Source organism: Neoarius graeffei, chromosome 5 (genome assembly GCF_027579695.1).
Source record: "Neoarius graeffei isolate fNeoGra1 chromosome 5, fNeoGra1.pri, whole genome shotgun sequence".
In the NCBI taxonomy this organism is placed as follows: Eukaryota; Metazoa; Chordata; class Actinopteri; order Siluriformes; family Ariidae; genus Neoarius; species Neoarius graeffei.
Window position 1 is genome coordinate 10,507,466 of NC_083573.1, and position 22,337 is coordinate 10,529,802.

At 45.4% G+C, this 22,337-nt stretch overlaps 1 protein-coding gene across 1 annotated transcript in view; it reads left to right on the plus strand.

Annotated features, from left to right (window-relative positions):
* The window catches only part of LOC132885873 (uncharacterized), a 70,499-nt gene that overhangs the window by 40,171 nt on the left and 7,991 nt on the right, over positions 1-22,337 (plus strand). The window lies entirely within an intron of this gene.

The following is a 22,337-nucleotide window of genomic DNA, read 5'->3' on the forward strand; positions in this document are numbered from 1 at the left end:
GGTGTGAATGGTTGTTTGTCTCTATGTGTCAGCCCTGCGATGATCTGGTGACTTGTCCAGGGTGTACCCTCCTCTTGCCCATAGTCAGCTGGGATAGGCTCCAGCTTGCCCATGACCCTGTGCAAGATAACCATGTCTTTGGATATGGGAAGAACCTGGAGCACCTGGAAGAAACCCACATAGGAACGGGGAAAACATGTAAACTCCACACATTGAGGCCCCAGTCAGCCAGGAGTTTTGAACCCAGAACTTTCGTCCTGTGAGACAACAGTGCTAACCACTGCATCACAACCCATCCTTCATGACAATTAGTTCGGTAATATGAAAAGACCATGTGACTGGACCTGCATTCCCTCCCACTGTCAAAGCTTGTTCCATAAAACACAAAACAAATAAGATAGACATGCAAATAAAGAAATCAAAGCATTGTGACAGTGTGACAAGTAATAATCTAAAAAGAACACTGAAATAGCACAATCTGATCCCAGCTTTTACGAATAAGTCTTTATCGCAGCTGGACACTGAGACTTGTTGTTTTGACATTTTAGTTGGATCAACTGATTCATTTCCTTTGCACATGTTCCTCCTTTCCTAGACTACCTTCTTCCTCTTCCCATAGCCAATAAGGACTGTACGGGCCTCACTGATGACATTTAACAGTCCATCATCTGTGTCTCTTGGGCATTTAAACTTGGTGGAGCCCATCCCTCTCCAAGCTTGATGAATGGACAGTTTAGAGTAGCCATTTAGCCTAACTGCATGTCTTTGGACTGTGGAGAAACCGGAGCACCTGGAGGAAACCCACAGCGACACAAGGAGAACATGCCAACTCCATGCAGAAAGGCCCCTCTTCAGCCATGAGGTTTGAACCCAAAAACCTCTTGTTGTGATTCAACAGTGCTACCTACTGCACCACCATGCGGCCCCACCTATAGGACTATTAGTTTTATGTGAGCAAAGTGATTTGTGCAATATTACTCCAAAATAAACAGTGTCATTGATTTTTTTTTTTCCTGGCAAGATTTGATTCCAGACTCATGATTCTAAAAGCCTTCACCGTGGCAGGTTTGGAGAACATCCAATGCTTAAATCAGTTTTGGGTTTTTGTGAGAGAACAAGCCTGTACAAGTGCTGTCTGTTATTCTGTCTATAACATACTTCAAGTGTACTGGGTGTGAAATCTAGATGGTATTTCAGATTAGTAAGTTCCTCCGAACTCTAATGTACTCCATGTTGGAGCAGGTACACGCCAAACAAGAATAAATATAATAATACCTGCCAACATTGTCCTTTGAGGTGAACCTGTCAAGCAATAATTTTTTTCCGTTGTGTCAGTCTTTCTTCCGTTGTGTCACATATATGAATCATACGACAAAAAAATGCAGCCAAAGAATAAAACTGAGCCATGGTTGAATGATGTCACTCGAGCATATACGTAGGCGTGAATGCAGAAGTGCTGAATGCAAGTGGAAGAAAGATAAACTGCAAATTTCTGTTGATATCTTAAAAGACTGCTGGGTCAAATATCAAAAAATGTTAAAAATGAAAAAAACTAAATATTTTCTAATGTTGTCCAACAGAACTGCAACAATCCACACATATTATTTAACACCATTGATACTGCCCTAAATGCACCCCAGTCTACCTGGAGTGATGCTACTCCCTCTAGCTGTGAAAATTTTTTACTGTTTTTTGTGGATACAATTTCAAGCATTAGAGCTCTTATATCTCCCCCTTGGATGATCCATCCATCTCTGTTATGTGCCCCACAGTGTTGAGCAACTTTGAGCCTGTGTCCCTGTCTCTCCTCTTGGAAACCATTGGGCAGCTGAAACCTTCAACTGGGCTTACAGACACCATCCCTCCTCATCTCATTCAAGACAATATTCATGCCATTGGAGCCAGTATTTTAGCCATCATAAACAGCAGTCTTACATCAGACATTGTGCCCAGGCATTTTAAGCATGCTATTGTCCAGCCTTTAATTAAGAAGCTTAACCTGGACACTTCAGTCTACTCTAATCATTGGCCTATATCCAAACTCCCATTTTTGTCTAAATTGTTGGAGAAAATTGTATTTAAACAGCTTCAGTCTTATTTAGACACAAATAATCTCCTTGAGCCATTTCAATCTGGTTTTAAAGCTAGTCATAGTACCGAGTCGGCACTCCTTAAAGTTTTTAATGACATGCTTCAAATCACTGATAGTGGTGACTGTGTGATCCTGGTTCTTCTTGACCTTACAGCAGCATTTGACACAGTAGATCAAAACATCTTTATATACCGCCTAGAACAGTGGGTTGGCATCAAGGGAATGGCTCTTGAGTGGTTCAAGTCTTAAATTGCTGACAGAAGTTTTTCTGTCAGCATTGGAGAATACACCTCCTCCTCAGCACCCCTCCCCTATGGGGTCCCCCAGGGGTCAATTCTTGGCCCTATCCTGTTTTCCCTTTACCTTCTGCCATTGGGTTCCAGACGATACCCAGATCTACATGCCACTGAAGCTCACAGACTCCCAGTCAGTTATAAAGCTCTTAGACTGTCTTGAGGACATTAAAGCCTGGATGTCTTTAAATTTTTTAAATCGAAATGAAAATAAAACAGAGGTTTTACTCTGCAAACCTAGTAAGGCATGTAAAAATAGTTTGGACCTGGGCCCTCTGAGTTCTTTTGTTAAAGACTCTGTAAGAAATCTAGGTGTGATTTTTGACTCAGATTTCAAACTGGAGAAACAAATAAATAATGTAGTCAAATCTAGTTTTTTCCATTTAAGACTCTTATCAAGGGTCAAACCTTTTTTATCACCAGGTAATCTAGAGACTGCCATACATGCTTTTATTACATCTCGCCTTGATTTATTGCAATGCACTTTATGCTGGTCTTAGCTGCTCCTCTTTGTCAAGGCTTCAACTAGTTCAAAACGCTGCAGCACAGTTCCTGACCAGAACATGCAAGTGAGAGCACATCACTCCCGTTCTTAAGTCTCTTCATTGGCTCACTGTGCACTTTAGGATAAATTTTAAAATTCTGTTATTTGTTTTTAAATCTCTGAAAGGACTGGCTCCACCCTACATAGCAGATCTCTTACATCTGCACACATCCACGAGATTACTGAGGTCTTCTGATCAGCTACTGTTTACCATCCCTCCCTCAAGATTAAAGAGTAGGGGGGATCATGCCTTTGCAGTCATTGGTCCTAAACTGTGGAATGAACTCCCCTTACATGTAAGGTTTGCCCCTTCAGTGCCTATTTTCAAATCCCTCCTGAAAACACATTTTTTCTCCCTGGCTTTTGATGCTGTATTTTGATCCATCAGCGGCTGATGGATAGGGTCCGCCGCCCCCATGCCACCTATGTGGCCGCATACCTCAACGACATCATTATTTATAGTAATGACTGGCCGCGGCACCCCTTAGGTTGCTGAGGCGGGCGGGTCTCACAGCTAACCTGAAGAAGTGTGCGATTGGGTGGGTGGAAGTATGGTATCTGGGTTTCCACTTGGGCAATGGGCAGGTGCGTCCCCAAATTAACAATTTGCAATTGCGGCCTGCCCAAGGCCCAAGACCAAAAAGGGGGTGAGACCGTTCCTGGGGCTGGCTGGCTACTATCGTAGGTTTATACATAATTATTCGGACGTCACCAGCCCGCTGACTGATCTCACTAAAAAGGGAGCACCAGATCCGGTCCAGTGGATGGAGCAATGCCAGCGGGCTTTCTCTGAGGTCAAGGCTGCACTGTGCATGGGGCCACTTTTACACTCCCCCGACTTTTCTCTCCCCTTTACGTTGCAGACGGATGCGTCGGACAGAGGGCTGGGGGCCGTTCTGTCCCAGGAGGTGGAGGGGGAGGACCGCCCCATGCTGTACATAAGTAGGAAGCTGTCAGTGCGTGAGGGGCACGACAGCACCATTGAAAAGGAGTACCTGGCGACCAAGTGGGCTGTCCTCACCCTCCGCTACTACCTCCTGGGATGCCCTTTCACTCTCTGTTCGGACCACGCGCCCCTCCAGTGGCTCCACTGCATGAAGGATGCCAATGCGCAGATCACCTGTGGGTATCTGGCACTCCAGCCCTTTAATTTCAAGGTGGTCCACAGGCCGGGGGCACAGATGGTCGTGGCGGACTTCTTCTCCCATCAAGGGGGGGGGGGGGGAGTCGGCTGCAGGCCGGACGGCTGCCCGACCTGAGTTGGGCGGTGGTGGTATGTTGCAGCGGGGGCATGGTCAAGCGTCGGTCTGTGACCGGAGGGTGGAGTCAGGGAAGGTAAGTGGCAGAATCACTACAACTGATGTCAATTAACCTGTGTTTGTGTGTCTTCCCAGCGACCACGCCCTATATAAGGAGAGAGAGAGAGCAGAGGTAGTGAGCTCCTTCCCCAACCAGACGACTTGTGTGTGTGTGTGTGTGTGCGTGTGCGCGCGCGTGTGTGCGTGCATGGCTGGGAGAGTGGATATTTGCATCTGAAAAGAACAAAATAAAAACAGTTTGGAACTTTATTCTGGCCTGCCGTCTTTCTGTGCTCCTCCCCGTCCTATGAATGGCTACACAAATCTTCATGTGGCAGCGGGGGCGTGGTCAAGCGCCGGTCTGTGACAGGAGGGCGGAGTCAGGGAAGGTAAGTGGCAGAATCACTACACCTGACTGCAATTAAACTGTTTGTGTGTGTCTTCCCAGTGACCGTGCCCTATTTAGGGAGGGAGAGCAGAGAGCAGGGGAGCTCTTCCTGAACCAGACGCTGAGTGTGTGTGTGTGTCTGAAAAGTGCATACCTAATTGTTATGCTGAAAAGTGTGGCAATAAAACGTTCTGTCAAACCTGATCTCTGTCCTGCCATCCTCTGTGCTCCACTCACAAACACAGAACCGTTACAGTGGTGCCAAAACCCGGGACCTGGAGCACAGCAGCCTAACAGCCCCATGGAGTCCTCCCTGTTTGCTGAACTGGTCCACACCCTCGCCACGGCCCAGCAAAGCCAGCACCAGGCGCTACTCACCCTCCGAAAGGAGCAAGAACAGCGGTTTGAGGCCCTGGTGTTGGCCCAACAAGAAGATCGAGAGGCGTTCCGGCACCTCCTCGCGTCGGCGGGGTCCACCAGCGCTCCTACCGCGGGCCCGTCTCCCCTCACCATCACCAAGATGAGCCCACAGGATGACCCCGAGGCGTTCATCACACTCTTTGAGCAAGTTGCCAAAGCCTCGGGGTGGCTGATGGAGCAGTGCGTGGCATGCCTCCTCCCCCTGCTAACGGGAGAGGCACAGCTGGCCACGCTACAGCTCCACACCGACCGCCAGCTGGCCTACGCAGACCTCCGCCGGGCCGTCCTCCAGCGCGTGGGGCGCACCCCAGAACGCTTCCGCGCATTGCGCTTGGAGGAAGTCGGCCGGCCGTTCGCGTTTGGCCAGCAGCTCCGGGACGCCTGCTGGCGGTGGCTGAGGGCCGACAACCGCGACGCCGAGGGAATCATCGACCAGGTGGTGCTGGAACAGTTCATCGCTCACTTGCCAGCAGGAACTGCGGAGTGGGTCCAGTGCCACCGCCCGGCGTCACTGGATCAGGCAGTCGAGCTGGTGGAGGACCATTTGGCGGCTGTCCTGGCGGCAGGACAGCAGATGGCATCTTCTCTTCTCTCCTCTTCTCTCTCTCTCTCTCTCCCCCTCCTCCTGTGTCCTGTCCTCGCCCCATTCCCCCACCGCGGAGGCGGGGGCCGGCACCACCCCAGCCAGCCCGCCGCACCCGCGGTGCCCTCCCGTTTCTCCCTTCTGTGTCTGTCTCTCCCCCCCTCAGGTAAGTGAGCCCCAGATCACCGGTGCAGAGGGAAAGCCCGGGCTGGTTTGCTGGCGCTGCGGGGACCCAGGCCACTTTCAACAGTAGTGCACGGCGATGGAGGTGGGCGCGGTGGTTCAGATTCCCGATGTGCCAGAGGCCGCCCTCGATCGGGCTGGAGCGTATCGCATACCGGTGAGTATCCAAGGGGATACATATCAGGCGTTGGTGGATTCTGGCTGTAATCAGACCTCAATTCACCAAAGTCTGGTGCAGAACGAGGCATTGGGGGGAGCACAGGGGGTGAAGGTGTTGTGTATGCACGGGGATGTTCACAGCTACCCTTTGGTGTCAGTCCACATTTTTTCCGAGGGGAAAAATTTATAATGAAGGCGGCGGTTAATCCTCGCCTTACCCACTCTCTGATTTTGGGGACAGATTGGCCAGGATTTTGGGGTTTGTTGACGCACTTAGTTTGAGAGTGGGTCCTGCCATTTAGCAGGGGGAGGTCCTGGTGTCGCTTTGGCGGGAGCAGCTGTCACAGAGCCGTCTACGTCATCTCCGCGTCAGAGTGAGGAGACCCAGGCTCCTCCTCACTCTCTCGGGGAATCCCTCGTGGATTTCCCGTTAGAACAATCGCGAGATGAGATTCTGTGACATGCGTTTGACCAAGTGAGAGTAATCGATGGTCAAACGCTCCCGCCAAACGCCACACCGTCCTTCCCCTATTTCTCTATTATGAGGGATAGATTATACTGAGTGACGCAGGACACTCAGACAAAAGAGCAAATCAAGCAGCTTTTAATTCTGAAGAGCCGCCAGGAATTGGTATTCCAGGCGGCTCACTTTAATCCCATGGCTGGACACCAAGAGCAGGATAAGACACTAGCCCGAATAATGGCCCAATTATATTGGCCGGGGATTCACGGCGATGTCCGTAGGTGGTGTACGGCGTGCCGCGAATGCCAGTTAGTAAATCCAGCGGCCATTCCAAAAGCGCCTTTCGCCCTCTTCCATTGATCGAGACCCTGTTTGAGAGAATTGGGATGGATCTCGGCGGGCCATTAGATCGGTCAGCACGAGGGTACCGCTTTATATTAGTTCTGGTGGACTATGCAACGCGATACCCGGAAGCAGTGCCTCTGTGCAATATCTCAGCACGCAGTATTGCAGAGACACTCTTCCGCGTCATCTCCCGAGTCGGAATCCCGAAAGAGATTCTGACTGATCAAGGCACTACATTTATGTCACGGACACTGCGCGAACTGTATGGGTTATTGGGGATTAAACCGATCCGCACCAGTGTGTATCACCCACAAATGGACGGTTTAGTGGAACGGTTCAATCGCACCCTCAAAAATATCATTAAAAAATTCGTAAGTGAGGGCGCACGTAATTGGGATAAGTGGCTCGAACCCTTGTTGTTCTCAGTGCGAGAGGTTCCCCAAGCCTCCACGGGGTTCTCCCCATTCGAATTATTATATAGGCGTAAGCCGCGTGGCATCCTAGACATGCTGCAGGAAAATTGGGAGGAGGGACCTTCACAAAGCAAGAATGAAATTCAATACGTTATGGACCTGCGCGCAAAACTCCATACGCTCACCCACCTAACCCAGGAGATTTTGCGGTACGCCCAGGAACGGCAAGCCCGCCTGTACAACAAGGGCCTTAGGGAGTTCATCCAGGGAGATAAAGTACTCGTACTGTTGCCCACTTCGAGCTCCAAATTGATCGCCAAGTGGCAAGGTCCCTTTGAGGTCACACGGTGAGTCGGGGACGTCGACTATGAGGTGAGGCGAACGGACAGGGGTGGGGCGCTACAAATTTACCACCTCAATCTCCTTAAACTCTGGAAGGAGGAGGTCCCCGTGGCATTGGTGTCGGTGGTTCCGGAGAAGGCGGAGCTGGGGCGGGAGGTTCAAAAAGGGGCATTGACATCACGTACCCCCCTGGTCCCCTGTGGAGACCACCTCTCCCCGACCCAGCTCACGGAGGTCGCCCAGTTGCAGGCCGAGTTTTCGGATGTGTTCTCGCCCCTGCCCGGTCGCACTAACCTCATAGAGCACCACATAGAGTAGTGCGTAGCCACCCTTACAGACTACCCGAACACAAAAAAAAGGTGGTTCGGGAAGAACTTGAGACCATGCTCGAAATGGGCATCGTCAAGGAGTCCCACAGTGACTGGAGCAGCCCGGTGGTCTTGGTACCCAAGGCCGACGGGTCAGTCCGGTTCTGTGTGGACTACAGAAAAGTCAACGCGGTGTCTAAATTCAACGCGTACCCAATGCCTCGTATTGATGAGCTGCTCGATCGACTCGGCACTGCTCGCTTTTATTCGACGCTGGATTTGACGAAGGGATATTGGCAGATCCCCTTGACTCCACTATCCCGAGAAAAAACGGCCTTTTCCACACTGTTTGGTTTACAACAATTCGTCACCCTTCCGTTTGGGCTGTTTGGGGCGCCCGCTACGTTTCAGCGGCTGATGGACAGAGTCCTCTGCCCTCATGCCACTTATGCGGCCGCTTATCTAGATGATATCACCATCTATAGTAATGACTGGCAGCGGCACCTCGAACATCTGAGGGCTGTCCTTAGGTCGCTGAGGCGAGCGGGGCTCACAGCCAACCCAAAGAAGTGTGCGATTGGGTGGGTGGAAGTACGGTATCTGGGCTTCCACTTGGGCAACGGGCAGGTGCGTCCCCAAATTAATAAGATGGCAGCAACTGCGGCCTGCCCGAGGCCCAAGACCAAAAAGGGGGTGAGACAGTTCCTGGGGCTGGCTGGCTATTACCGTAGGTTTATACCTAATTATTCGGACGTCACCAGCCCGCTGACTGATCTCACTAAAAAGGGGGCACCAGATCCAGTCCAGTGGACAGAGCAATGCCAGCGGGCTTTTTCGGAGGTAAAGGCTGCACTGTGAGGGGGGCCACTTTTACACTCCCTTGACTTTTCTCTCCCCTTTGTGTTGCAGACTGATGCGTCGGACAGAGGGCTGGGGGCGGTTTTGTCCCAGGAGGTGGATGGGGAGGACCGCCCTGTGCTGTACATCAGCAGGAAGCTGTCAGTGCGTGAGGGGCGCTACAGCACGATAGAGAAAGAGTGTCTGGCGATCAGGTGGGCGGTCCTCGCCCTCCGTTACTACCTGCTGGGGCACACTTTCACCCTCTGTTTGGACCACGCGCCCCTCCAGTGGCTCCACCGCATGAAAGATGCCAACGCGCGGATCACCCGTTGGTATCTGGCACTCCAACCCTTCAATTTTAAGGTGGTCCAAAGGCCGGGGATGCAGATGGTCGTGGCGGACTTCCTCTCCCATCGGGGGGGGGGAGTCGGCTGCAGGCCGGACGGCCGCCCGGCCTGAGTCGGGCGGTGGGGGTATGTGGCAGCGGGGGCGTGGTCAAGCGCCAGTCTGTGACAGGAGGGCAGAGTCAGGGAAGGTAAATGGCAGAATCATTACACCTGACTGCAATTAACCTGTTTGTGTGTGTCTTCCCAGTGACCGCGCCCTATTTAGGGAGGGACAGCAGGGGAGCTCTTCCTGAACCAGACGCTGAGTGTGTGTGTGTCTGAAAAGTGCATACCTAATTGTTATGCTGAAAAGTGTGGCAATAAAATGTTCTGTCAAACCTGATCTCTGTCCTGCCATCCTCTGTGCTCCACCCACGAACACAGAACCGTTACAGTCATCAGCTTGGAGTGAGTGCGTATGGATCAAACCAAGGTCACTGCAGTAACATCACGGCCCACTCCCGCCTCCATCAAGGAGCTTCAACGCTTTCTAGGGTTCACCAACTTCTACCACCACTTCATCCGTTCAGCTCTGTCGCAGTTCCTCTCATTAGTCTTTTGAAGAAGGGACCACGTCACCTCCACTGGAGTCAAGTGGCTGATCAGGCTTTCAGCCAGCTGAAGGATGCTTTCACCACAGCCCCTATCCTTCAACACCCTGATCCTTCTCAGCCGCTTGTAGTGGAGGTGGATACATCTGAAACAGGATTCAGAGGGGTTCTATCACAGTGCCTTGGAGAATGTTATAACTGTAATAAATTTCCTGGTTACACAATTGCACTTTTTGACCATAGGAACACCCACACAAGTGAGTTATTTATAATCACATTATCTGTTGTCACCCAAATGAGGATGGGTTCCCTTTTGATTCTGGCTCCTCTCAAGGAATCTTCCTCATGACATCTCAGGGAGTTTTTCTTTTCCACCGTCGTCTCAGGCTTGCTCATTTGGAATAAATATATTCAGGATAAATTTATTAATTCAGATGTTTAAACATTTATTTTTCTGTCAAGCTGCTTTGTGACAATGTTTCTTGTTAAAAACACTATACAAATAAATTTACTTCATATGTTTTCCCCCAGATGGCACGGTGATGTAGTGGTTAGCACTGTTGCCTCACAGCAAGAAGGTTCTGGGTTCGAGCCCAGCGGCTTACGGGGGACCTCCTGTGTGGAGTTTGCATGTTCTCCCTGTGTCTGCATGGATTTCCTCTGGGTGCTCCGGTTTCCCCCACAGTCCAAAGAACTGCAAGTTATGTTAATTGGTGGCTCAAAATTGACCGTGGGTGTGAATGGATGTTTGTCTCTATGTGTCAGCCCTGCGATGATCTGGCGACTTGTCCAGGGTGTACCCTGCCTCTTGCCCATAGTCAGCTGGGATAGGCTCCAGCTTGCCCATGACCCTGTGCAAGATAACCATGTCTTTGGACATGGGAAGAAGCTGGAGCACCTGGAAGAAACCCACATAGGAATGGGGAAAACATGTAAACTCCACATATTGAGGCCCCAGTCAGCCAGGAGTTTTGAACCCAGAACTTTCTTCCTGTGAGACAACAGTGCTAACCACTGCATCACAACCCATCCTTCATGACAATTAGTTCGGTAATATGACAAGACCATGTGACTGGACCTGCATTCCCTCCCACTGTCAAAGCTTGTTCCTTAAAACACAAAACAAATAAGATAGACATGCAAATAAAGAAATCAAAGCATTGTGACAGTGTGACAAGTAATAATCTAAAAAGAACACTGAAATAGCACAATCTGATCCCAGCTTTTAGAAATAAGTCTTTATCGCAGCTGGACACTGAGACTTGTTGTTTTGACATTTTAGTTGGATCAACTAATTCATTTCCTTTGCACATGTTCCTCCTTTCCTAGACTATCTTCTTCCTCTTCCCATAGCCAATAAGGACTGTACGGGCCCCACTGATGACATGTAACAGTCCATCATCTGTGTCTCTTGGTCATTTAAACTTGGCGGAGCCCATCCCTCTCCAAGCTTGATGAATGGACAGTTTAGAGTAGCCATTTAGCCTAACTGCATGTCTTTGAGTAGGAGGATCCTGCTCCTCCTACTCAAGCGAGTAGGACGCTTCTTTGCTTTGCTCCTGCTTTCTTGATCTTTATTTCTATACTTTCCTTTCTCATTGAATTTTCACTATTTTTTTCTCTTTTTCTCATTTTATTTTTCATCTTTATAAGCTTTTAATTTAATTTTAATTTAATTTCCACTTTTTTTTCTTCATTTTTATAAGATAAGTTAGTTTTTAATACAAAATGCCAAGAAGCAAAAAATCCTGCAGAAAATGCATGGAACTAGAACAGAGAATTTCTATTCTGGAATCAAAGATTAATGCTCTGCCAAAGACAGACGAATTAAAAGCGATATCTCAGGAAAGGAGTACAGAAACAGTGGCTGAGAATGCAGAGATTGCACTCCGACAGACCGAGGACATTGTGGATGAATTCACCAATCAAGCTGGGCAAAATGTGAGTACAGAAAACTGGCAAATGATGGGTGGTAAGCCCAAAAATAAAAACAGAAGAGTGATTACTTCAACACCAGCTCGTTCTACAAATTACAATAGGATCTACAATCCTATGGAAAATCCACAGCCCATAAGGATTCAGAACAAATTTGAATGCCTCAGGGATGTTGAAGAGGATTTTTCAAGTGGACAAACACATAGTAAAAAGAGATCGCACCAAGATCCAAGAGCTGTGAGAAGAGGCAAAAAGCAGCTCGTAATACCACCTGATCCCACAACCCTTGTTATTGGTGATTCCACTGTAAGACAATTAAAAGGTTATGGGATGATTATTTGTTGTCTTCCAAATGCATCCATCTCTGACACCAAAGACAGCATTTTGAAGCTCATGTCCGAGCATAAAACTATTAAATGTATTGTTGTGCATGTGGGAGCAAATGATGTTTTCAGAGAACAGCTGTTTGTCCAAGATGATTTCAGAAAACTTTTTTCTGAGCTCTATAAGACTGGAATTCAATCTTTTATCAGTGGCCCACTCCCAGCGAGAGGAAGTTTTGCTTTTTCTCGACTCTTCAGTCTTAACACCTGGCTTGGAAAAACTTGTTCTTCATTTGGTATGAACTTCATAGACAATTTTAACCTTTTCTGTAATCGCAGAGAATTTTACAAGCCAAATAGCACTGAACTCAGCTGGATTGGAGCCAAAGTCTTAGTAGACCATTACAAACTTGCAATCTTTTCTCAGCCAGCACTGAGGAAAACAGTTGATAAGATGTCGCAGACTGACATAGCCCATGTTTACATTAGACCGTATCAGTGGATCATCAGATTAACATTTTTAAAACGATTTGCATGCACACAGCAACACCAATACACGGATACGCTCGGCTCCGCAGGCATCCTGCGCTCCAAATCACTCCGCCCTGAACAGCGAGTGCCCTCTGGAGGGTGCGCACTCCGGCCCTGCGCAGCTCACACAGCGCGCGAGTGAAGTGCACAAGCCGTGATTCGGGACTGAGCCGCTGTGTGTGTGATCCCAGCGCATATCACTTACCACTTGCAAGTGGAAGGATGGCAAGCCTAAAGACAATCATAAGTACACAATGGGCAGTATTTGCATCAGTATTTGCAGTATTTTCATACTTTTATACTCTTTAATGAAAGGTGATACAAGGCGGAAGTCCGCGCCGTTTTTCAGCAGTCGCGTCACATGACCAACGCCAGCGAATCAGGAAGGTGGATGTCACAGTGACGTTGTCCAATGACGACGCCAGCTAGAGCTCAGCACAGCGTATCTGCGTATCTCAATGTTTACACAGCACTGGAGCTGACACGATCTGGATTGAATACGTGGACCCTGGCGGATTCCCGTTTCCCGGCGTTTCCAGGCGGTTTAATGTAAACGGACAGTGCATCCGTGAAGAAAACGAGACAGATACGGTCTAATGTAAACTTGGCCATAGTTACAAAGCCTAAACAATCATCTTTGCAGGTCGTCATCAAGGACACACAAACATCTGACTTGCAAGACTCCCAACATTCAAGGACAGATGACTCCACTTCCCCTCGGATGGATTTCCCAAATAGCATGAAAAAAATTCTCCCAATGGCTACACTCTCTTTTTCCAGCCCAAATCTGTCGCAACAAGCAGTGCACCCAGTTCGCCCAGGACTTTCAGCTGGCTACAAATCTTTTTCACCATCCAAAAGATACATGTCATCTCCAATCCTTTCACCCTCAAACCAAATGGAACATTTAGAAAGTCTTGTTTGATGTACTCTGGGTCCCTGCAAATGGGTGTAGTATTGAAAACCAGCTGGGACCCAATGTGCCTATGCCATCCAGCTCTATTCCTGTGTTGATAAGAAACAGAACACATAGAGCACATTTAACCCTGGGGGTGAACCAATCTAATCTCCTTCCTGTTTTAAAACAACATCAGAGTGCAAAAGCAGATACTACTTCTAGACTTTCTGTAAAGCTAGCTCTTCTGAATGTTAGATCACTTTTAAACAAGTCATTTTTAATTAATGATCATATTTGCAAACACAATCTTGATTTTTTGCTTCTAACTGAAACCTGGCTGGATCAAGCAAATAGTGCTTCCACCCTTATTGAAGCAGCTCCCCCAAATTTTAATTTTTTGAATGTTACCCGACAAGGGAAAGGTGGAGGGATCGCAAATATATTCAAAGTCTCTTTTCAATGTAAACAATCCTCACTTGGTGATTTTATGTCCTTTGAACACTTATGTGCACTTGTTACATGCTCTCCTAACATATTATTATTAACTATTTATAGGCCTCTGAGACATTCAGCCAAAGTCTTTCTTGAAGAGTTTGGTGAACTGTTATCAGTCATTTGCTTAGAGTTTGATTGTCTTATTATATCTGGGAATTTTAACTTGCATGTAGATAATACTGATAACATTTATGCCAAAGAACTACTTGCAATTATTGACAACTTCAACCTAGTACAACATGTACAGGGGCCGACCCACTCTCGTGGTCATACTCTTGACCTCGTCATCACAAAGGGTCTTACTGTTTCTAATACTGTTGTTGACCTGGCCTTATCCGATCATTTCTGTGTTTTCTTTGATGTTTCTATGTCTCCTCACATTCAGAATAGCTCAACGACTATAGGTAGGAGAGTCATAAAAGACAACACATGTGCTCTCTTTGAGCAAGCTCTCTCGCAGAAATCAACCAAAATGTCAGACTCTGTAGATGATTTACTGGAATTTTTTAATTTAAATATGACCCAAATTATGGATGATATTGCTCCATTCAAAATAAAAAGAGTCAATGATAAGCAGAAAGCACCATGGAAGCAGTACCCGGCTGTTAAACTGCTAAAGAGAGAATGTAGAAAGACTGAAAGAAAATGGCGCAAATCTAAACTTCACATTCATTATCAAATCCATAAGGAGATGCTTTGTAATTATAATTATGAAATTCGTAAAGCAAGACAGTCTTTCTTCTCCAATATCATCAGCAGGAATATGAACAATGCCCGTGTGCTATTTTCAACAGTAGAGAAGCTAACTAATCCCCCACCACAATTAGCACCTGAACTTCTCTCAGTTAATAAATGCAATGAGTTTGCATCCTTTTTCAAAGGTAAAATTGATAAAATACGGCAGAATATTCCTCATAATATATCTCAGTTGCAAAAAATTGAAAAATTGCAATCACACAGATAGATAACTTCAACACAATGTCAGAATTTTGTTTAATTGATTATAAGACTCTTGAAAAAACTGTACAAAATCTCAGTTCCTCAACATCTGAAATGGACATTCTGCCCACCAACTTTTTTAAGTCTGTTCTTCATCTTATAATTACAGATGTGCTTCAAATTATAAATACATCCCTGGAGACTGGTGTTGTTCCTGTGTCCCTAAAAAAAGCCGTTGTAAAGCCCCTTCTTAAAAAAAATAATCTGGATCCTTCAATATTAAATAACTACAGGCCAATATCAAATTTACCATTCATTGGGAAAATCCTTGAAAAAATTGTCTTCAATCAATTAACTGCCTTCTTGATAGCAAACAGACGTTTTGATAATTTTCAGTCAGGATTTCGTGCCAATCATAGCACTGAAACAGCGCTGATTAAAGTTATAAATGACATACGTCTTAATACTGATGCAGGCAAAACATCGGTCCTGGTATTACTGGACCTCAGTGCAGCTTTTGATACTATTGATCACAACATACTGCTATATCGACTTGAACACTGGGTTGGATTGACTGGTAAAGTTATCAATTGGTTAAATTCATACTTAAAAGATAGAAGCTTCTCTGTTACCCTGGGAAATTGTTCCTAAACGTCAATGTCCTTGACCTGTGGTGTCCCCCAGGGGTCGATTCTTGGACCATTACTTTTCAACCTTTATATGTTCCCACTTGGGCAAATTATCAATAACAATTTAATTTTTATCACTGCTATGCAGATGATACCCAAATTTGTTTTGCTCTATCACCTAATGATTATGCCCCCCTTGAATGTCTCTACCAGTGTATCGATCAAATCAATAGCTGGATGTCACAAAATTTTCTTCAGTTGAACACAGATAAAACAGAAGTAATTCTATTTGGAAAAAAAGATGAAAGACTCAGGATTACCACTATTCTTGACACAAAAGGGATGAAAACTAAAGAAATGGTTAAAAATCTTGGTGTTTTCATTGACAGCGAGCTAAACTTTGACAGTCACATGAAAGCAATCACTAAAACGGCATTTTATCACCTAAAAAACATTTCCAAAGTAAGAGGACTTATGTCAAAAAATGATCTGGAAAAACTAATACATGCCTTCATCTCTAGTAGGGTTGATTACTGCAATGGCCTTTTCACAGGCCTGACAAAAAAGACCATTAAACGACTTCAGCTGGTTCAAAATGCAGCGGCTAGGGTTCTCACATGAACAAAAAGAACAGAGCACATTACTCCAATTCTAAGGTCCCTTCACTGGCTTCCAGTAAGCTACAGAATTGACTTTAAAGTATTGCTGCTGGTATACAAATCTCTAAATGGTACAGGGCCCAATTACCTCTCTGATATGTTGCAGCGGCCTAACCCAATCAGATCTACCAGATCAAAACAGAAAAATTTACTATTAAAACCAGTTGTTAAAACAAAGTATGGTGAAGCAGCTTTTAGCTACTATGCAGTACAGCTATGGAACCAACTGCCAGAGGACATTAAAAATGCTCCTGCTCTTGGCAGTTTTAAATCTAGGTTAAAGACCAAGCTATTTTCAGATGCTTTCTGTTAAATAATTAATATTGTCTTCTTTTTTTATAATTTTTACTTTCTCTGCATGTTTTAAATTTACTTTAATTTTAACTTTATTCTATTTTATTCTTTATTCTATTCTGCTGGTTTCTTTTTTTCTCCTCCTATTTCTACTTCATTTTATTATTTTATTTCTACTATTGTTTAATTCTTATTATTTTCTTTTAATTCTTTTAATTAATTGTTTTAGAATAAAAATAAAATTATTTTATGTAATTTTATTTCTCTATTGTTTACTGTTTTTGCTTTTACTTCTGTAAAGCACATTGAACTGCCATTGTGTATGAAATGTGCTATATAAATAAACTTGCCTTGCCTTTGGGGAAACCAGAGCACCTGGAGGAAACCCACAGCGACACAAGGAGAACATGCCAACTCCATGCAGAAAGGCCCCTCTTCAGCCATGAGGTTCGAACCCAAAAACGTCTTGTTGTGAGGCAACAGTGCTACCCACTGCACCACCGTGTGGCCCCAACCTATAGAACTATTAGTTTTATGTGAGCAAAGTGTATGGGGCGCCGTTTGTAAAGCATGTCCGTGCTGAAAACAGGGCTTTGAACCGGTTCAAGGAACGAAAACAAAAACCGGGAACTTTTTCTATTTCACATGGAACAGAAACGAAACCAGAAACTTTATTATTTTTTATGTTCCGGAACAGAAACGCTTATTCAAAATAATGGTAACCGGTTAATACTGGTTTTTATTTCGTTCCTCAAAGTTTCTGTAGCCTACAAATAGTCATTCTTCTCCTGCGTAAGTTTCTATGACCCGCTGGGGTTCTCTTCCTGTGTGACGTTCGCTGATTGAATGGAGAGAGCGGGAAGGTGGACTACTAGTGAGTAAGTGCATTACTGAGTGTCTGAGCAAAGAAGAGCCTGAACGATGTAACCTCCCTATTGGCTGTTTATTGGCTGTTTGTAAAAATGTATCAGTTGTTGCCCTTCCCATGGGAATCATCGCGGGCTCGAGAGCCGAGACCTGACGAGTTAGTTCGTTGGTAGCAGAACAAAATGTCTGGACACAAATCGGGTTTTCAGAAAAGGAAAGAAAATAAACAGAGGGTTGAAAATACAAAAAAGGAGGCAGAAAATGCAAAACAAGTTTTAAGGTAGGACAAATGGTTACTTTTCTGAGGCAGCCCGCCGTGGCTGCAGGCTTTCAGTTGCGTCATTGAATGGTTACTTTTCTGAGGCAGCCTGCCGTGGCTGCCTGCAGGCTTATTTATTATAGTGCATTTAGTTAAAATAGTTGATATAAAATGTTTATAGTTATAGTTATGTGATGGTTGTCCTGATTTAGACTGTTTTTTTTTTTTTGGGGGGGGGGGGGGGGGGGGGGGTTGCGCGATGTTGCACCCGGGTCCAGATTAGGGCAGAACCAGCCCTGGCTACATTTCAGGTGTAGTTTGTTTTATGTATGTATGTACTTGCATAGATGTGTACTTGGTCTTCCAATATGGCGCCTAACAAAATCTCGCGGCGCGGTGACGTCATGCGGTAGCCCTCTATAGGGCCTGACTAGCCTTTGGTAACACACTAAACGAATTATCTTTCATTTTTGGCACTTTTTCTGTTTGTGTAGATGGGAAGACATACTGAGAATCCAAATCGCCAACATTTGAAATAATAATTGTTTTGAATTATTTCTTGTCTTATTTAATGAAGGTTGTAATAGAATTAGCCTACATTTGGCTTAAGCTGCATGAGACAGAGACATAATTTTATAGCCATTTGTTAAACAGCTGACAGGGAACGTAATTAACCGTTCCGGGAACGAAATTTTTTTGTTCTAACCGGTTCGGGAACGTCTATTTAATGGTGGAACCCAAAACCGGAAACGTTAAAATTCCGTTTCTGTTCGGAATGAACCAATAGGAAAAAAATTCCGGTTCAAAGCCCTGGCTGAAAATTTCATGTCCGTGCTGAAAATTTCAGCAACATTTTGTCACATTTAGCTTAAAACAGTGTTTTAAAAACGGTGTGAATTTTTCAGACTCCCCTTTTTGCACATTTATCACAATATTTGTCATCTTAGAGATATTTTAAATAGTTATATCTAAATGTTACAAATAAATGTTAAATGTTAAACCTAAATGTAAAAATATATGTTAAATTTAAATATAAATATAAAAATTAAATCTAAATGTTAAAAGTAAATGTTAAATCTAAATGTTAAATCTAAATCTAAATGTTAAATCTAAATGTTAACTCTAAATCTAAATGTTAAATCTAAATTTTAAATCTAAATGTTAAATCTAAATGTTAAATCTAAATGTTAAATCTAAATCTATATTTAAATATTAAATCTAAATGTTAAATCTAAATCTAAATGTTATATCTAAATGTTAAATCTAAATGTTGAATCTAAATGTTTCTGCTGAAACTAAATATTTAGCTAATATGCAAATAATTTAATATGCATAATAACTAATGTGCAAATTCCAGATGACCACAACAACCAGCCACAAGGGGGCACACTATTACCGACTTTGACACAAGAGTTCTTCTCTCTCTCCAGTCTGCTGGTCTGGAAACAGAATCTAGCAACTCAACTGTTCATGTGCACATGGACATGGTCAAGTGTGGTCGGTTGCGGGGGCGTGTCTACGGGGGTACGGGGGTGCAGGGGTGGGCAGTGCCCACCCTGAGATAAGCCTTGCCCACCCTGATAAATTGGTTGCCCATCCTATAAAAAACGCCTGTGAATATCATCACAATATGCGCGATTTTGCTCGGAGGTGGCGTCTTGTGTTCTCCTTTAAATCCATTTTGCACTCTACTGCTTTCTCATTGGCCATTTTGAAAGGGAAGGGGAGGGGGGGTGCCCTGCCCACCCTATATATAAAAAAGCTGCGTGCGTGCTTGCTCTACACACATGCGGTAGTAGCAAAGTCAGTGTGTACGGCAGTACTGTAGATTCCGAGTTAATAGTTAATAGTAATACATTGCTTACTTTCCCTTCTGATAGTCATGCATAGGTTTCTCATTAAAAAGCAGACACCCTCACCCCCCGTGCCCAGCACTTCCTCCGATACTGAGGACGTTTCTCAGCCCAGCACCTCTGCCCTCAACCAAAGTTGCCTCAACACCGTGCTAAGCGCTGCATCTTTGTCGGCGGATGCTAACATCGTACATGTCTCTGTTCCCGTTGACGCTAGCACCTCTGCTACAACAAATATTATCGATAAAGATGCATTGCTCTGCACAAACGTTACAGGCATACAGTCTTCCGTTCCCCTTGATTTAAACACGGATAGCCCATCTCAGCCCATTCTAAAAATTTATCCAAAACGCCTTTTTGGCCAAACCTACCGGTCATTTAGTGCAGGCTGGTTTCAGTCACGGCCATGGTTGGAATATTCAGTCTTGCAAGATGCCAGCTTTTGCTTTGCCTGTCGCAAATTTAGTTTAAATTCGGACAACATATTCACCAAACGTGGGTACACTAATTGGAAAAAGGCTCTGGAAAAAGACGGTGGCTTTAACAAGCACGCTTCCAGCCTTGTGCACATTAGGGCGATGTCCGCCTGGCAGGAGTGTCAACGCCGTGGAGAGACAGGAGAAAGTATCGTTCACCTTCTCGGTCAAACTCAGATTGAAAAGAACAGATACTATGTGAAAAGTGTAGGTGAAGTCATACAATTCCTCGCAGTAAATGAACTGGCTTTTCGGGGGCACACTCACGGGGCTGAGAATGAGGAAGGGCTTTTAATCCGGCTGTTCGAGTATACACTCCTCAAAGATCAAAAACTGAAGGATATCGCAAAATGCATCCCCGAAAATGCTAAATACACGTCTAACACCATCCAAAACGAGATAATTGAAACTCTGGCAAAAATGGTTCTAAAAGAAATCAAAAGGAAATATGATGAGGCTGACACCCCTGGCATGAGCATCAAGTGTGATGGCACCAGGGACCGCTGTAACATTGAGAACCTGTCAATAATAATTCGATTTGTCCGGAATTCCATTCCAGAGGAACATTTAATTGGCTTAGTTGAATTGGACCAGCTTAATGCTGAATATATGTGCAATCAAATCCTTTCACATTTGTCTGATCGGGGTTACAGTGCAAATAATTTGGTCTCCCAATGCTATGATGGTGCTTCTGTTATGTCAGGAGTGAGGGGTGGTGTCCAGGCCTTGCTACAGAGCAAAGTTGGCAAAGACATCCCTTATGTCCACTGTTACAATCACCAACTACATCTGGCAGTGGTACATGCAATGCAGTCTGAGCCTCTAGCAAAGAAGTTCTTTGACTGGTCTGGTGCAATGAACACATTTTGTCACAGACATTATGTTGTACATAGATATGACACCCCCACACTGAAAGACTCCTTGAAATCTGATGGACCAGTCATCATGATGTCACAAAATCAATTGTTGACAATGAGGATGCCATCAGGCAGCTTCTGTCTGAGGCAGCAGATGATAACACTGCTCCTTTTGACCTCTGTACAGAAGCGTGTGGTCTTCTGACCCAGCTGAACTGCCTGAACTTCTTTGACACTGGTAGATTTCTCCTTCATGTGCTTGGTGCGCTGAAGCCAGCCAATTCAATTCTCCAGTCACCAACAGTAGATTTATGCACTGCAGGAGAGGTGGTGGCAGCCTCAGGCTACGTTTACATTACGTCGAATCAGCGGATCATCAGATTAATGTTCTTAAAACGATTCGCGTTTACACTAAAACCGTTAGCCGTGCACATAGCAACGCCAATACGCGGATACGCTCGGCTCCGCAGGCATCCTGCGCTCCAAATCACTCCGCCCTGAACAGCGAGTGCCCTCTGGAGGGTACGCACTCCGGCCCTGCGCAGCTCACACAGCGCGCGAGTGAAGTGCACAAGCCACGATTCGGGACTGAGCCACTGTGTGTGTGATCCCAGCGCATATCACTTACTACTTGCAAGTGGAAGGATGGCAAGCCTAAAGACAATCATAAGTACACAATGGGCAGTATTTGCATCAGTATTTGCAGTATTTTCATACTTTTATACTCTTTAATGAAAGGTGATACAAGGCGGAAGTCCGCGCCGTTTTTCAGCAGTCACGTCACATGACCAACGCCAGTGAATCAGGAAGGTAGATTTCACAGTGACGTTGTCCAATGAGATGCCAGCTAGAGCTCAGCTCAGCGTATTTGCGTATTCTGAATGTTTACACAGCACCGGATCAGACACGATCTGGATTGAATACGTGGACGCTGGCGGATTCCCGTTTCCTGGCTTTTCCAGGGGGTTTAATGTAAACGGACAGTGCATCCGCAAAGAAAACGAGACAGATACGGTCTAATGTAAACGTAGCCTCACTGAGTACACTGAAGGAGTTACGTTGCGACTCCTTCTGGGAGGAGCATTTCTCTCACTGTGGAAGCACTCCTAATCCACCTAAAAGGAGACGGACAGTTAACTCCCAGCTTGATGGTAGCATTATTTTGTCAAGTATAGGGCATGGTGACTCCAACAACCTAGCAAGTGCTCCTAATCAGGCATTTAAAAGGGCCATGTACAACATTCTTGACAGAGCTATTGTGGAAATGGAGACAAGGTTCTGTCAAAAAAATGTTGACTTAATGAAGGCGACATCATTCCTCCTGCCCAAATCTGTGTCTTTTCTTGACCCCTCTCTCCTACAGCCACTTCAAGTGCTTGCAGGCCAGGAACTTAATGATGTGGGCTTACAAAATGAAATTGCTGTGGCAAAAACACTGTTAGTCAATAATCTAAGCACAGATGCTAACCTCTCTGAAGTGTGCAAATGCATCCAGCAGTACAAGGAGGCCTTCCCCATGCTGCATAAACTGTATGTCACCGCACTCATCATTGGTGTGTCATCAGCTGCATGTGAAAGCTCTTTTTCTACTCTGACTCGCATTCTCACACCTCTCCGAAGAACAATGCTGCATTCAAGGAAGACACATTTAGTCATTCTGGCACATGAAAAACAAATAACAAAGAATTTGGATATGAATTAATTTGTTTTAGAA